The sequence below is a fragment of the Uranotaenia lowii genome, chromosome 2, assembly GCF_029784155.1.
Source record: "Uranotaenia lowii strain MFRU-FL chromosome 2, ASM2978415v1, whole genome shotgun sequence".
Lineage (NCBI taxonomy): Eukaryota > Metazoa > Arthropoda > Insecta > Diptera > Culicidae > Uranotaenia > Uranotaenia lowii.
Window position 1 is genome coordinate 51,743,560 of NC_073692.1, and position 18,202 is coordinate 51,761,761.

The window sequence follows — 18,202 nt, forward strand, 5'->3', positions numbered from 1 at the left end:
ATCTTTTAAAATGTATGCTATCTAGAAGTTTGGAACCTCTTACTTAAAACTTTAAGCCAAAAACACTGTGACCTCAACAAGAAAACGAAACTTTTAAAGTAAATTTCATACATATGTAATCGCAAAATAATATAAAAAAATCATCTTAAATCCCTACAGAAGATCTAAAATGGATCGAAACGTTGGATTTATAAAAACAAAAATCAGTTTTGCTATAAAAAAAAGCAAGGCGGAATTCCCATAGGATAAACATTACATTCAAGCGAGACCCATACACAAAATTAAGGTCATGTAATTTTTCAAAAAATTTGCTCTATTTGTTGAATTCGGGAATTCCCGGGATTTTCCATCCGTTTCCCGGGATACGGAAAATGCCGAAGTTTCATAATTTCCGGAAATTCCCGATCGGGAAATCCCGGGATGGATACTCAAACTATTATCAAAAGCTCATTTTATAGAACTAGTAATGTAGCTCAAATGTCCCAAAGACCCTAAAACACTTCGTTTTGACATCAACAGTTTCGATCACTTTTTTCTATCGTTTTCCTCTGTGTGCAGCGTGTGTACTTCTCTCAGACGCTGGACGGTAAAATTTGATGCTGCTACATTTCGATACAACTGTTCGGTTGAGCCGTGGTGTACTCTAAACTACATTCAAGCATCTATTTTGGGTTTGGTTTACGATGCATTTTCTTATATGTCAATCATGTTTTGCATGTATCGATATTTTTGACCCAATAGAGCTCACCATCAATTGTTAAATTCCAATCAATCAATTGTTTGTTGGATAATGGTTGAGTCGACGACAAGATTTGGGATAATCTGTGCTATATTCGAGCGCGGTGCTCTAAATAGGGTGTTATATTTTGTCTTCAGATCAACTCTCATGTAATGGATAATTTCTTCTGCATTGTCACCAATATACAGAATTGAAGTGTCGTTAACGGGAAAGACGAGATCTTGCACAAGGCTCAAGTTTTGGTACTTACTTAATGATCCCGCGCCGATCCTCCGGTGCATAGGGCCGTGGTAAAAGACCTCCACTGTTGACGATCCGGAGCCAGCGTCTTCACCTGGTCCCAGTCAAGATTCTCGTCGACAGTTCGGATTTCAGCGGCTAGGCTTCGCCGCCACGAGTTTCTGGGCCTGCCTCTTCTTCGATGACCTTCTGGATTCCAATCTAGCGCCTCTCTGCAAATCTCGTTTTCATATTTTCGCAGCGTGTGCCCAATCCATCTCCACTTACGTTCCCGAATCTCAATTTCTAGCGCCCTTTGATGACACCGGCGATGTAGTTCCTCATTCGAGATCCAGTTGCCAGGCCACCAAGCGCGGATGATGTTCCGCAGGCAGCGGTTTACAAATACTTGCAGTTTTCGCGTCGTCACCGCATATGTGCACCAAGTTTCGCACCCGTACGCAATACGGATTTGACGTTTGAGTTGAAGATTCGGATTTTTGTTCGTAGAGAGATCTGACGTGACCGCCAGATGTTTCGGAGACTCGCAAACGCAAATCGGGCCTTTCTGATCCGGGTTTCGATGTCTTTTCTGGTACCACCATCAGGCGTTATCTGGCTACCAAGATACTGGAAGCACTCCACTTTCTCAACTTGTTGCCCAGCTACCATGAAACTGGAGGGATTTCCTGTGTTAATGATCTCCATCGACTTGGTCTTTCCGACATTGACTTTGAGACCTGCTGCCTTGGAACTTTCGGTGAGGTCGTCGAGTTTGCTCTGCATGTCCGGTTGTGTTTGGGCGAGCAAAACAATATCGTCAGCCAGGTCAAGGTCGTTCAGTTGCTCCATTGTTAAAGGATTCCACGGCAATCCTCGGTTCGGTGCACAGTCGATCGATCCAGTCAGAATCTCATCCATTACGATGACGAAAAGTAGCGGTGATAAGATACATCCTTGTCTCACTCCAGCAGTTACCGGGATTGGTTCGGACAAGACACCATCGTGCAAGACCTTGCACGAAAATGCCTCGTATTGTGCTTCGATGAGATAGACTAGTTTCTCTGGGACCCCTCGTCGTCTAAGAGCAGCCCAGATGTTTTCGTGGTTCAGTCGGTCAAATGCTTTTTCGAAATCAACGAACACCAGCAGAAGAGAGTCCTGGAATTCGTTGATTTGTTCCAGTATGATTCGTAGCGTTGTGATGTGGTCCACACATGATCGTCCGGATCGGAATCCAGCTTGTTGCCGTCGGAGTGTAGCGTCGATTTTCTCCTGGATCCTGTTCAGGATCACTTTGCAGAGTACTTTGAGGGTTGTACAGATCAACGTTATGCCTCGCCAGTTACCGCACTCTGTCAGGTCTCCTTTCTTCGGGACCTTTACGAGGATACCCTGCATCCAGTCGGCCGGGAATGTTGCAGTATCCCAGATGTCAGCGAAAAGACGGTGCAACATTTGTGCTGATAGGGCAGGGTCGGCTTTCAGCATTTCAGCAGGGATGCAATCGATCCCAGGTGCTTTGTTGGATTTCATGTTTTTGATTGCCGCTTCTATTTCAGCCAGCGAGGGCGCTTCCGAGTTGACGCCATTAATGCGACTTACTGTTGGCGCTTCGAGCTGCGGGTTTTGTTGGCCATCGCTATTCGTGACTCGGAAGAGTTGTTCGAAGTGCTCAGTCCATCGTTTGAGCTGATCTGTTCGATCGGTCAATAGCTGACCTGCTCAGTCTTTTAGCGGCATTCTTGCATTAGTCCTTGCACCACTGAGGCGGCGAGAAATGTCATATAGTAATCGGATATCTCCATTGGCGGCGGCTCTTTCTCCCTCTTCGGCTAGGGAGTTTGTCCAGGCTCCCTTGTCTCGTCTACAAGCTCGTTTAACTGCCTTTTCCAGCTCCGCATATCGTAAGCGGGCGGCTGCTTTGGCTGACCCGGTACATGCCTGCTCAATTCCGACTTTCGCCTTTCTCCGATCATCGACCATCCTCCAAGTTTCATCCGACATCCATTCACTCCTTCTTCCACAAACTTTACCGAGAGTACCATGGCTCGTCGTGATAAAGACATTCTTGATTTCACACCACTGTTCTTCGACTGTTCCGTCTGTCGGCAACTCCGAGGCTCGGGATTCTAGCTGTTCAACGTATGCCCTTTTCACCTCTGGATTCTCCAACCGGCGGACGTCGTATCGACACCCGACTTTCTCCTCGCGCCGTTGGACACGCGCAACTTTCAGTCGTATCTCGCCAAGAACGAGGTGATGGTCAGATGCAATGTCTGCGCTTCGTTTGTTGCGGACATCAAGAAGGCTCCTTCTCCATTTTCGGCTGATGCAGATGTGGTCAATTTGATTTTCTGTTCGGCCATCCCGGGATACCCAAGTGACCTTATGTGCTGGTCGATCATTGATATAAAACAAGAAAAACAGTGAACCTAAGTTACTGCCTTGTGGAACACCGACTTTCAATGGGCACAGTTGACTGGTGAAGCTCTCCTGATGTCATATACATTCATTTTGTCCAATATAATCGTATGATCAATGTTCGGCGCTAATCGCTCTTTAATCCGCTTAGTTTCTGTTCTTTTCTGCTTCTTTTTGGTTCCGCTTATTGAAGACCGCTAACTTCCATATATTTGTTTCACACTCACGGATTTTTATTAGTCATTTGTAAGAGGACGAGACTGCGATGGTAAATATCCTGTAAATATCTTGGCTAGGTACAATTCTGACTCCAATGCACTCTGGGAAAAATTGTCATCTAAATAGCATAAATGGCATTGTAAGGCTGATAAGTAAGTCTTCGATTTAAGTTCGAGCTTATTTTGCGAGTCGAGTGAAGTAACTCGCGAAATTTAACGCTGGCGTCCTGACTACAGGACTACAGGAAATGCAGGAAAAAAATGAAAGTTTAGATGAGTTCCGAAAACCGAACGCAGTTCATCCGAGCTAAATTTTTTAGCCTAGTCAGCGTTACGGAATAAAATTTGGCAAGTTACCTTAATTTCCTTAATGATCCACGTTTGGCATTGCTTCTACCATTAGAATTTTGCATTTCTATCACGCAAGATTGAAAAAGTGGAAAAGTTTTATTACGTGCAGATAGCGATTAGCGCTTTGAGTGATCACTATTCCAGCACATTTAGCGGATTTAACTAGCGATCGCTGATATTGTTTGAGTTAGCGATTCAATTAGCGGCCCTAAGTTTTAAGTTAGCGATGCCGAGCACTGCGTATGATCAATTGTATCGAACGCTTTACTGAGATGGATTTCACTGCGAAAATATTAGTGATTGTACAAAATATTATGATGATTTAGGCAGTTCAACAACCTAGAGGCCAACACATGCTTAATAACTTTGCGCATGATTGACTGATATCAGTCTGTGCTTGTTAACTTCCAAACTGCCGCATTCCTTATAAAATGGTATACCTTAGCTGTCTTTAGGTAAGCGGGGTAGCAACCAGTCTTGATTGAACGCATCCCTTATGAATTCGGTGATGTTTTTTTCAAAAAGTTTCCCGTAATTCCATTTGGTTACGGACTCTTATTTGTCTCCAGATTCCTTATTTTTAAAATAACCTTATTTCCATTGGCAGGTTTCATAAAAAATGAAGGGAGGTTTGGTATCAAGTTCAGGAATAGGTTTAAATTACGTTCACTGGTAATTGTGGAGGCTAGGGTCCTACTCAGACAACCATTTGGTGGGTATTTCGAATTTGCTACACACATATACATGCAAAAATTATTCGTTCAAATATACGTGAAAACATATCGTATATAATCACATCCTGGCAATGCTATACAAACCGTATGGAGCACATCTCTCAGATTTCCCCTCAGATTTCCCCTTTTTCGACAGATTTAAGCTTTTTTCTTCAGATTTGAGCTTTCATCTCCTATGCTCTCAAGGTAAAAAAAGCTTAAATCTGAGGAAAAAAAGCTTAAAAACGAGACTCACCAACACTTAGTTAAAAGATGTTGGTCACACGATACATAGACAAATCCTGTATCGTTGCCGGGACCTGTATATAATGCGGCAAAACCAGTATATACGTATCATTTTGTAGGCCATATAGGCACACATATTCTTGATTTGGATTGTTTTGACTTACGATGTGCACGATTTGTCATACGAATCATTTACGACTACCCTGATTCTTTTTGGAATATACTATGATAATTTACATCATCATATAGATAATTGAGGTTGTAATCTTGCAGGTCTTCGCTCAATATGCGATTTGGAATATCATTATATACGACATTTTTCGTAACAATATGGAAAGTTTGACGACTTATTTGGTCGTCTTCTGCGACTTAGGTTAAGGGCTCTCATTTTCCGTCAGTTGAATAAAAATACGATTATTTCAAAGAGATGCGTTTTTTGCTGTCAAATTCAAGTTTATATCGTAAAATTTATTATTAGCCTGATTGCTGATTTTTTTCAACGTTCATGAAGTTTCTTTAGTACCTGGACTTGATCCCCCGACGATACGATCTACAGCAAGAAATTTTATCACCAGCAGATACCTTAGTACTTTTGTATCGCTGAACTAAACGACTACCACTCTTCCGAGATTTTATATTTTTTCTTTTTAAAATATAATCTCTCATTTTAGCAATCTTGTTCGATTGAAAAATGTACTTTCTGCTTAGATCTAACACCTGATTGTTATGATAATATAAATTGTATTTCATGATAAAAAAAAAACATTAATTTCGAATTATTTTATGCATAGCACGACAAATCAATCTCGACTGATCATCGTATATCGGTCGTTTCACAATTTTTTTGCGAATTGTGGTACACAAAGATCGAGTTCATAAGAACATAAATATGAGTCCCTCTTCTTGTCGTGATAAAATCATGCCATGCATTTAAATACGATAAAGAATATGAATGGGCCGTACATTGTAGGTGCAGATATACGAAAATGAGTTTGAATAAAATTCTATACCATATAATCTGTAACATAAAATACGACTTCTGGTTGTCTGGGTATTGCACTTAAGTGTTGGTCAAACACATCGGCTACATCTTTCTTCTCAATATCCAGATCGTTTTTTTTTTCGATGTGTTGAACAAAAATTGTTTGTAAGATTGTATAGCATGCGCTTTTTCGCCTACGATTCCTAATGATACAGGAGTCAGAAGTGATTTCAATTCGCTGTTTAGGTGATTATTTTCATTTACTGTTTACATTTATTAATTATAGCATTCAATTGATATAATGAATAAACGTTAAAATGATGCTGCTGCTTGTTCGATTGCAAAACAAGAATTAATTTACCAAACAGCTAGTAACGAATAGTTTGTGAGATATGAGGGTTGGGATTTTTCTTCCGATTGGTTGAAAAACTTTTGTCAACCAAAACAATCCCAATATGCCACACCTTAACATGTCAACGTTCCCAAGTATGAAATTCGTCGATTGCTGCCTAGCGACTTCAATGAATGCATTGACGGGTGGTGACCAACCGAATTGAAGGGTGTTCGTCACCCCCATATTCGAAAATGTGTTCGATTCAAAGGAAGGGAGGGTGAGTGATTCATAGCTTAGGACCGTTGTTACAATCAAACTTCCGAGGAATTCGATCAGAAGTAAGTAAGTAAGTGCAAATTTGCAACCGAACAACAGACATATATTTATTCGTATACCAGCGAGTAGGGTAAAACTGTACAAGACGCACCAGTTAAGCAAAATTGCTATTTACAGCGATTCCAATCATGTAAGAACCAAATTGAAAGTTGACGACGATTCAGAGATCAGTGTTACGTAATATCGGAAAGAAATAATATGATAAAAACACGATTTTGACTATATTTTTGTAAAAAACGAAAACAGCCAGAAAACAAACCACGGGGCAGAACGCCAAAGCTAGTGGACAGAACGCACCAAACATGAAGGGTGGTAAGAAATGGAACAAAGATTATACGGAATGTAATTATTGAAACATCAAATGTTTGACTACATGTCATCGTATTTTCGTAAACTAACCATTATTTGGCTAAAAATTATTTAGTATTGCTAAACTCATCGAAAATTTCGCTTTTCAAAATACACTTTTTAATATCCTTATATATAAAACGCCTTCAAGTAGGCAACAGAAATCAATTTTTTTGACTAATATAGTGATATCGCGGCAAACATGGCGGCCGATAATTTTTTCGAATCGAATATTGGTGCACCATTTTTACTCGAACAAGGACGAAATTTGTTATAATTATTCATTGTTATCGCAATTTGGGAGTCAGCAAATAAAAAGAATGTCATTTTGTTCTGATATTCGGGTTTTCTCAAAAGTTAACAGCATTCAAAATTTGAGCGTAAGACACGTGGTCTTGTGGGCATTCTGCCCCAATTTTCATATGATTGATTTTTGATAAAATTTGGAGGACGTTAATAAAATATAACAAAAATTTCATAGTCTTTCGAAAGTGCACATGAGTGGATAAACGATAAGCTGTAGTTTCATCAGATTGCGCAAGCTGTTTTACCATAAAACCTTATATGTTACTTATGAAAAATAACAAGTTTCACGCTGATTCCATTAATTCTTCTGTTTCTAAGAACTAAAGTAGTTTTTTTGATTTTTTCATCTATTGAATGATGAAAAAGTTTGTTTGCTACAATAAAAATAAAGAAAGACATCATTCGAAGCCATTGGTTGGTGTGTATTTGAGAAATAATGGCATGGGCCATCTTACCCCGCTGGTGCGTCTTGTACAGTTTTCCCCTACTGAGGAGAAGTTGTTTGCCTTGGGTAGCTGCAATTAATACCTTCTTCCCCAATTAGCAGCTGTGGGGTGACCTAATTACCCCTTTCCCGCCAAAGAGAATGCGCATTTGGAAGGGGATCAAATTATAAATCCACGGTGCAACTTTTCCTAACAGCTGGGGGGTTGTTTTTTTCGACTTCACCTTTCTATGCATGCAAATAAACGAGTGCACACGCTCTAAAGTAGGCATGCACTCGCAAATCTCGCAGATCAATTTGTTCACATCAAAGAGAAAAAAGAGAAAAGTCGGAATGACATTCACAAGTGCAATCATCTAATCTCGGGCGTGCTATAATAACAAGAAGAAAGAAAAACGACTTCGACTTACTACGTGCATACATCCATATGAACGCGGGACGTTGTTTTCATGATTGCTACATGGGCTGTCCGCGTGATTAGATATAATTGGTGACATTATAATCGCACCGTTTTGCAGCAGCATCGTCAGCGGGGGGTGCAACATGTGAATGCATCATGCAGCAGCTTGCTTGGGGCCATTTTTTTCGCTCCTCCGAAGCGCAAATCGCTAAGCCCGGTAGCAACAGGGCGGCCACGCCGGTTTTTTCCTTCTTTCCTCTACTCTGCTCGAGTTAGATTATTCAAATCGGCAAAAAGTGTAACAACTTCACAGCTGAATCACAACGAGAATACATAAATAACACAACATTAGAGCGAAGATATCGAGGCTTGATGAATGCAAACGAGATCTGGGATTCATCAATTATAGCTGCTTATAACGCGATCAGCAATCTGAATTAAGAACTAAGAAATTGATCACATTAAGTTTAAAATTGAAATTTTTGTTCTTCAAATCGAACCAACTATGAACTATTTTGAAATTAACATATCATGATTTCAGAATCAACGGAACGCCCCGAAAAATCCAATAAAGCTTTCAATGCAACCTAGCTGCATTAAGATTTCATGCGAAACTAATGTGAACTTATGGCGCTTCGCATTAATCCTCGAATAAGAGAAGACACATTTATGAGTAGGTACCCCGCACATAATATCCCAAAGGTTATTCTTCATATTACTGTATACTGAAACATACCAGTTTAACCAAACCCGTAAACCTAGTCACGGTACAGGGAAGCATTCTACTGGCATCAATATGAATCGTTAATGTAAGGTGTGGGTGTTTGTAATGTGCCGGAAATCTCCGCCCTCCTCGATTCGACCAGTTTTGTTGCCGAAGATTATGGTTTAGCAGTAAATATGAGAACGTCCACGCGTTTGAACCGTTCCTAGATAAAACGTAGGTCTTCTTCAGCTTGGAATGAAGTTGCATTTTATTTACTGGCAATTTTAAGCATTTTGTCCCGAAGGGACTCGTAAAGTACCTTTACGGTTATAATACATATGAGGCCTGTCTCAATTCAGAGATTCACTCAGACACGTCTTTCACTCACAAGAATAGATCAATGACTGACTACATTTCTTCTCAGCTCTATTCTCAATAGAATCTTTCTCAAATACAAATTTTTTAAATTAAATATCCCTCATCTCAATTATACATTCCATTCTCGGCAAAAGCTTTGCAAATCTTAAAATTTTATTTATTTTCTGCATATTCTTCATCCAATCCAAAAATATTCTTCACAAAAGCCTTGCCAATTTGTGCTTTTCCTGTCGCTCTGCTTTTGTTTAAAAGAGCCGGAACAATCCGCAAAAAAAAATTCTTAGCAACAGCTTTCAACCTGTACTTTCTTGTCACTCTGTCTTTGTTTACCAGAGCCCGAATAATTCGAAAGTATTCTTCGAAACAGCCTTCCCAACCAGAAGGCTAATTAAAACAAGCAATTAGCAGCAGAAGCCTAAAAAATCCAAATCAAAATTAAAAATCAGAAGCTGCAACGTTAAAAATCTACGCTTCCAAAGCCAATTCCATTTCTTTCTACCGGAAGGCCAAATCAAAGCAAACAATCAACAAAAGCAGCCTTAAAATGTACATTTTTTAAGTCAGTTCCGTCTTCTTCCACCGGAAGGCTTAATCAAAGTAAATAATCAGCTGCCTGAAAATCTCCGCTTCCAAATCCATTCCGCCTTTTTACACAGAAAGGCCAAATCAAAACATGCAATCAACAGCAGCAGCCTTAAAAATCTGCACTTCCTAAGCCAATTCCATCTTTTTCCACTGGAAAGCCAAATCATAACAAACAATCAGCCCCAACAGTCCTAAAAATCTGCGCTTCCAAAGCCATTCCGTCTTAACCCACCGGAAAGCCAAACCAAAACAATCAATCAGCAGCAGCAGCCTTAAAAATCTGCGCTTTCTTAGCCAATTCCGTCTTTTCCACAGCTAGGCCAAATCAAAGTAAACAATCAGCAGAAGCTGCCTGAAAATCTCCGCTTCCGAATCCATTCCGCCTTTTTACACAGAAAGGCTAAATCAAAACAAGCAATCTACAGCAGCAACCTTAAAAATCTGCACTTCCTAAGCCAAATCATAACAAATAATCAGCCCCAACAGTCCTAAAAATCTACACTTCCAAAGCCATTCCGTCTTTATTCACCAAAAGGCCAAACCATAACAAACAATCAGCAGCAGCAGCCTCGAAAATCTGCTCTTATTTAGCCAATTCCGTTTTTATTTTTTCACCGGAAAGCCAAACCAAAACAAACAATCAGCAGCAGCAGCCATAAAAATCTGCGCTTCCTTAACCAAATTCCTTCTTTTTCACCGGTAGGCCAAATCAAAGTTAACAATCAGCAGAAGCTGTCATTTTCTACCGGGAAGCCAAACCAAAACAAACAAACAGCAGTCACAGTCTTAATCTGCGCTCTGAAGCCATTCCGTCTTTTCCACCGGAAAACAAAATCATATCAAACAATCAGCAGCAGCAGTCTTAAAATCTGCACTTCCTAAGCCAATTCCGTCGTTTTCCACCGGATGGCCAAATCCTAGCAAACAATCAGTCGCAACAGTCCTGGAGATCTGCGCTTCCAAATCCATTCCGTCTTTTTCTAGTGACCGAATCAGCAACATTTTTTTTTTCGTAGCAGCAGCATTTAAAATCTGTGCTCCCTGTGTAAATCCGTGTTCCTACCGGAGGCCTAATCAAAACAATTTTGTTCGTAGCATCAGCCTTTTAAATCTGTTCTCCCTGTGCCAATCCGTCTTTCATACCGGAGGCCGAATCAGAAATAAATTTTTCATAGCAGCAGCCTTGATAATCTGCGTCAATCTATGTCCTCATTCTACCAACCACGTCATTGTCGTGATTTTACGATTCTTATGAATCTCAATTTAGAGATTCACTCAGACATGTCTTTCACTCACAAGAAAAGATTGATGACTGACTTTGTTTTGTTTGTTTTGTTTAGTGTTGCCAAAATAACAAACGATCCCATGGATCATTTTTATTATTTTATTTCATTTATCTTCAGTGTTGCCGAATACAACTATTATTTTATTTTATTTTTAATAAGATTTGATTTATTTTTATATATCCTTCATCTTATTCCTACAAGCCTCTCAGAGCCAAAGACGTAGAAGCGCAAAAATGATCGATTTTGAGTTAATAGTTTTTCAAAAACGATCCACCAACTGCAACGTGCCATAAAGATGGAAAAACGGCTATAATCGAAACAAAAAAAAAGCAAAATGATTATTCATACTTCGATCTATATTTGATGATTTTTTAAAACTCTTTTCAAATTATATTTACTTTTTTTTCTTTTTGATAGGAGTTCAACCCATTAAGGCCATTCTTCCTCGAAATTTTATTTACATAGTTTTACGTTCGAAAGAAAAATTCAAATGTATGGAAAATGGCCAAAAACAAAAACTTAAAAACAACTAAACCTATACTACTGAATATAACCAAGTAGGCTCGCAACAAAAAACAGAGTTAAACTTGTATTTTTTCAGTTCCAAGCTCCGCTTATATTTACCTTCTACTGCAAACGAGCCCATAAATGGTTTCGGAGTTTTTTTGTAACATTTTTTAGCTTAATTCAAAACTGTGAAGAATTTTAAACAATTTTAATTTTAGTTGGATTATTATCGGCTTTTCAGTCTATAAGGCATTGAAAACTATTGAAGTTTAGTCCGACTTCAAGGATTCTATTACAATTACAATTACAAGTACAATTGTTGGAAAAAATATGAAAATTGAAATTACTTACAAAAACGATGTTTTCTTGTCGGATTTGTGGCGTGACTATATGGAATATTTGTAATTAGCTTATTTTTACTTATATAAATTGATAGAATACTTACAATAATATTTTTGCCCGACAAGATAACTTAACAATAAATTTTAATTTTTTGTTGTTGAATAGTTCAACGAGCACCTACATACTGTGCTGTACTGTATTGGTTTGATTTGGCAGCCTATTTTTTTCTATGATTTATTTGCTCAAACAATGCACGAATTGTAAACTGCAAATTGAAGATTGTAAACTAGATTTTTATAAGTAATAAATTAGAGAGCTAACTTTCATCGATGGTTCAAATCTTTGAATTGGCTCTTTGGTCAATTTAGCTTATTTGATTTGAACAAAGAATAAGTTTTTTCAAGAAAACCGTCGATTTGATGAAAAAAACTTATTCTATGCTCAAATCAAGTAAGCAAAATCTATCAAACTCTCGAAAAAATTAAAAAAAAAACTAACCAGTCTGCGATCTCTTGCAACTTGAATATCTCAACGAAAAAGAAATCTTGATAATTATAACTTAGATCCTCACAAAATCTGAATTTTGAATAATAATTATTTAGCTGAGTTCTGAACCTGAATATGAATTCATGTTCAGAATTCAGATACAGATTAATATTCAAAATCAAATTAAGTCCATAAATGAGCTAAAATTATCAAGATTACAAATTATGATCTTATGGATCTTTTTCCGAGTTCAATACAATTTCAAAAATGATCTGAAATGTAAAAAAAGGTTTTTGGATTTTGAATCCAGATCAATAATTCGATATGACCCTAGAGTTGAATTTTGTTTTAAAGCCCTTAATCATCAATCTTGTATTTTATATTTGATGCCTTGGGTTTAAATTTTTTTCTGATTCTTCTTCTGACACAAACATGGCCAAAACTTGTATGCATCCTGGAAAATGAAAAACTTATGTTCTAAATTTTTGTTTTCAACATAGCATTCGATACTTAAAACATGCATTGCAGATACTATTTACTACGGCCAGGCCAACCATGTGATGTAAAACTCAAAAGATACGTAAACAAGCTATGGATGAAGCGTGGAGTTCCCTGCCAAATTCTTCTAATGATTATGTAGAGTTAGGTTATGATAATTAAAAATATTTTCAAACTATGTATGAATGAAAAATTGAACGAAATTATGTAAAACCAATTCAAGGGATCTGACACGATTTAGTCATTTTTCACTTGAATCGCTGCATCTTATAACATGAAACGAACTCACCCAATGAAAAAAAAAAACATTCGTAAACATTGGTTACGTTTAATCCAATCTTACAACGTTTGTTTTTTTTTTTTTTTTTGATAATCTCCATGCTTCTAAAACACCGTAACCTTCATAATATTTCAAAACTTTCACACTTGTTTATAAATTTTCACTTTTTTCGCAGCTTCTGTCAAAGACTTCCTTTTTCTAGCACAGCCTACTCAAGTATCCTGATGCCTTAGGTTTCAATCTGAATAAATATTTCATTTTTTTTTAATACGTATGAAAATATGACTTTCGAAAATGAATCTTATTTTGAGTTTTCAATTCTGAGTAGCCATTTCGAAGTTTAAAATTCTGCAAAAGAATAAAGTTTAAGAACTTCGGATCTAAATAGGAAACAACTATCTCGGTTTCTATTCTTTCGATCATTTAGAGTCCGGGCACTTCATTTCGGTGATAACCAAATTCCGAGGGATCGGATATTCAAAATTTTGCCAGCGTTGTGTTGATAATGAAAGGTCTACCTTACCTTTTTTTAGATGTCTAAGTTTACGTGTTTATAAGGAATTTACGATTAAAATGTACACATAGTAAAAATATTTTTGCACAATAACTTCGGAAATCTTTTATTGTCGATTTGAACTGTTAATTTTTTCTGCAATTTGCTTGGCCCAAAGAGATTAAAAAAAGAAAAAAAAAACTAGATACACAATGCTGAATATGAAAACATTAATAGAATTAGATTTTGATAATGGGGAACCAGAACCCTGAAATGAGTTTAATCAATTAAATTCAGTATTAAGAAATGAATTTATATCATCTAGTGAGAAATTTTTGTAAATCTGTACGAAATTCTGAGCCTGGGATTGGTTTTCGAGGATTTGGCATCAGAAAAGATTGTTAATCTTGGATAACCTTGCTCAATCACCAAAACTTGATTAAGAATTTCAAAATTTGAGTGTAGAGTAGAACACTTTGGTTACTTTCCCTGGACCCTTATGAGGTGAAGGGTTTGAGGATTAATTTTTTCCGCTCCTTTCGGCCATGCTTTGACACATAATATTTTTAAAGTTTAAATTGAAAATGAATGTTTCTCTATAACATTTACCTCCTTTAGTGAATCTAGAAATGTTTTTCATTAAGAAAACACACCAAAGCTTTAGCAAAAATATCCAAAAAAATGGAGAGCAAAATAGGAAAATGACGAAATAAAAAAAATAACTAAAATGTCAAAACGAACTGAAATAAATTTTTTCAAACTTTTTATCACTTTTTAATTTTTATTTTATTTTTGTCATTTTTGTCATTTTTGTCATTTTTGTCATTTTTGTCATTTTTGTCATTTTTGTCATTTTTGTCATTTTTGTCATTTTTGTCATTTTTGTCATTTTTGTCATTTTTGTCATTTTTGTCATTTTTGCCATTTTTGTCATTTTTGTCATTTTTGTCATTTTTGTCATTTTTGTCATTTTTGTCATTTTTGTCATTTTTGTCATTTTTGTCATTTTTGTCATTTTTGTCATTTTTGTCATTTTTGTCATTTTTGTCATTTTTGTCATTTTTGTCATTTTTGTCATTTTTGTCATTTTTGTCATTTTTGTCATTTTTGTCATTTTTGTCATTTTTGTCATTTTTGTCATTTTTGTCATTTTTGTCATTTTTGTCATTTTTGTCATTTTTGTCATTTTTGTCATTTTTGTCATTTTTGTCATTTTTGTCATTTTTGTCATTTTTGTCATTTTTGTCATTTTTGTCATTTTTGTCATTTTTGTCATTTTTGTCATTTTTGTCATTTGTGTCATTTTTGTCATTTTTGTCATTTTTGTCATTTTTGTCATTTTTGTCATTTTTGTCATTTTTGTCATTTTTGTCATTTTTGTCATTTTTGTCATTTTTGTCATTTTTGTCATTTTTGTCATTTTTGTCATTTTTGTCATTTTTGTCATTTTTGTCATTTTTGTCATTTTTGTCATTTTTGTCATTTTTGTCATTTTTGTCATTTTTGTCATTTTTGTCATTTTTGTCATTTTTGTCATTTTTGTCATTTTTGTCATTTTTGTCATTTTTGTCATTTTTGTCATTTTTGTCATTTTTGTCATTTTTGTCATTTTTGTCATTTTTGTCATTTTTGTCATTTTTGTCATTTTTGTCATTTTTGTCATTTTTGTCATTTTTGTCATTTTTGTCATTTTTGTCATTTTGATCATTTTTGTCATTTTTGTCATTTTTGTCATTTTTGTCATTTTTGTCATTTTTGTCATTTTTGTCATTTTTGTCATTTTTGTCATTTTTGTCATTTTTGTCATTTTTGTCATTTTTGTCATTTTTGTCATTTTTGTCATTTTTGTCATTTTTGTCATTTTTGTCATTTTTGTCATTTTTGTCATTTTTGTCATTTTTGTCATTTTTGTCATTTTTGTCATTTTTGTCATTTTTGTCATTTTTGTCATTTTTGTCATTTTTGTCATTTTTGTCATTTTTGTCATTTTTGTCATTTTTGTCATTTTTGTCATTTTTGTCATTTTTGTCATTTTTGTCATTTTTGTCATTTTTGTCATTTTTGTCATTTTTGTCATTTTTGTCATTTTTGTCATTTTTGTCATTTTTGTCATTTTTGTCATTTTTGTCATTTTTGTCATTTTTGTCATTTTTGTCATTTTTGTCATTTTTGTCATTTTTGTCATTTTTGTCATTTTTGTCATTTTTGTCATTTTTGTCATTTTTGTCATTTTTGTCATTTTTGTCATTTTTGTCATTTTTGTCATTTTTGTCATTTTTGTCATTTTTGTCATTTTTGTCATTTTTGTCATTTTTGTCATTTTTGTCATTTTTGTCATTTTTGTCATTTTTGTCATTTTTGTCATTTTTGTCATTTTTGTCATTTTTGTCATTTTTGTCATTTTTGTCATTTTTGTCATTTTTGTCATTTTTGTCATTTTTGTCATTTTTGTCATTTTTGTCATTTTTGTCATTTTTGTCATTTTTGTCATTTTTGTCATTTTTGTCATTTTTGTCATTTTTGTCATTTTTGTCATTTTTGTCATTTTTGTCATTTTTGTAATTTTTGTCATTTTTGTCATTTTTGTCATTTTTGTCATTTTTGTCATTTTTGTCATTTTTGTCATTTTTGTCATTTTTGTCATTTTTGTCATTTTTGTCATTTTTGTCATTTTTGTCATTTTTGTCATTTTTGTCATTTTTGTCATTTTTGTCATTTTTGTCATTTTTGTCATTTTTGTCATTTTTGTCATTTTTGTCATTTTTGTCATTTTTGTCATTTTTGTCATTTTTGTCATTTTTGGCATTTTTGTCATTTTTGTCATTTTTGTCATTTTTGTCATTTTTGTAATTTTTTGTCATTTTTGTCATTTTTATTTCCTCGATTATAAACCCAATTAAAATCATTTTTCGTGTAATTGAGACATTGATAAAATGACAAATTATTGACACATACAGATAGCAAAATTGTCTTTTTTTATTTGAAATATCTTTTTTTTGCAAATTCAAAAGAATATACCTTAGAGTCCAAGAGGATTCAAAACCCGGGAAAAAAAATTGTTAGAGAAACATACTTGAAGGCCATTTCAAACCATTGTTACGTAACAGTGGGGTATGACAACATTCCCTTTTGCATGGATATTTTTTACAATCAATCAACGTAGCTGCAATTTATGAGTTTTATAAACAGCTCGTAGGGACACTGGGAAACATTACCATCTGCAAACAAATCCGACCCCACTATGAATATGAATGTACAAAGCTTTCCATGTAATCAATTTTAGCAATCACTGAATTACATTCATCATCCCCCAATTGTAAATATTTCTGCTCAGCCAGCGCTCTTCAAAAGCTAGCACACGTCCAACCGGAAGATCCATTAGGTCCGCTGAAACATCCGCTCGACGTTTTCCCTCCCATCGTTTTCAATAATGGTTTACCGATGCAAAGGCAAACTTCCACCCCCGCTAAACAGTGCTGTTATAAATACACTTTTTGCCGATTGGAGGAGATAGCGCGTGCTGTTCATTCATAACTTTGCAAACCGGCGCACGGTTTCATTCATCGGATGCGTTTTTTGTACTGTAGTAAATACGAGTATTTAGTTTTGTTGATGTAGCTGTTCTAGGAAACGCTCTGCAATCGAAAAACCACTGACAGTCTCGTTTCGGTTTGATCACGTTCACTTTAAGGAAAACTGTCAGTGTGACCTCTATAAAATTTGGATTCATTTGTTTTAAATAAAACCTGGCATATATCATACTTGGTCAGATTCGAAACAATCGGGCTAAATTTTTACTGAAAAAAAATTGTTTACGATTTTTTGCAGCTGGTCTATAGAAGGTTCTTTTTGAAATACGCTTTACGCTTTTTGTTTTTATAAAATAGCATCATTTAACCTTTTATGACCTTCTTCCAAAGAAGAGTTTTATGAACATTTTAAAGAATATTTCAGAAGTATTTTTTGGTTTGTACAAACAAGTATTCAAAGTTATCTCCGTTTGGACAACTGCAGAGCTAATTTATGACTGATCCCAGCATTAATTGCTGGTTCCTACAAGTTCCTTAATCGATTTTTCACGCTCGTGGATCAAATTTATTGCACACGTAAGGCTGTTATGACCACTCGTTTATCACGTGCAGTTCCTCCTTGAACGAACCCTTCGTCACATTTTCATCAAGATTCCTTTTCCCTCGGATCGAAACCCCTTTTGGAGTCTCGTAGAGGAGCCCTTATTCTAGATATTTTCACACCTTGTGATACCTTCGTTCGATGATTTCGCAATGCGGCTCAGCTTCGGTCAGCCAAACAGCCGGAAGAGCAACAAAACTCGGTGTGGTTAATTTTAGTTCGTTCATGTGCAATCACCATTTATCAAATTGATTTAATGAGCATTTTGCACCGGAGCGTATGTGAAGAACGTGAATCGGACACATACATCGGGTGTAATGTAGAGAAACTCGAATGAGGATGGATGCTGCGACCTGAAGTATGGAATATGTGCCGTATGGGATGCTTTCGCCGAGATAAATCGGTGCGCCCTAAGATGCGGAAAATCCCTGTTGAATCGTTTCGCGAGT

General features: G+C 35.9%; 1 protein-coding gene across 1 annotated transcript in view; it reads left to right on the forward strand.

Moving 5' to 3' along the window:
- Positions 1 to 18,202, forward strand: part of LOC129741388 (uncharacterized) — a 65,898-nt gene that overhangs the window by 33,153 nt on the left and 14,543 nt on the right. The window lies entirely within an intron of this gene.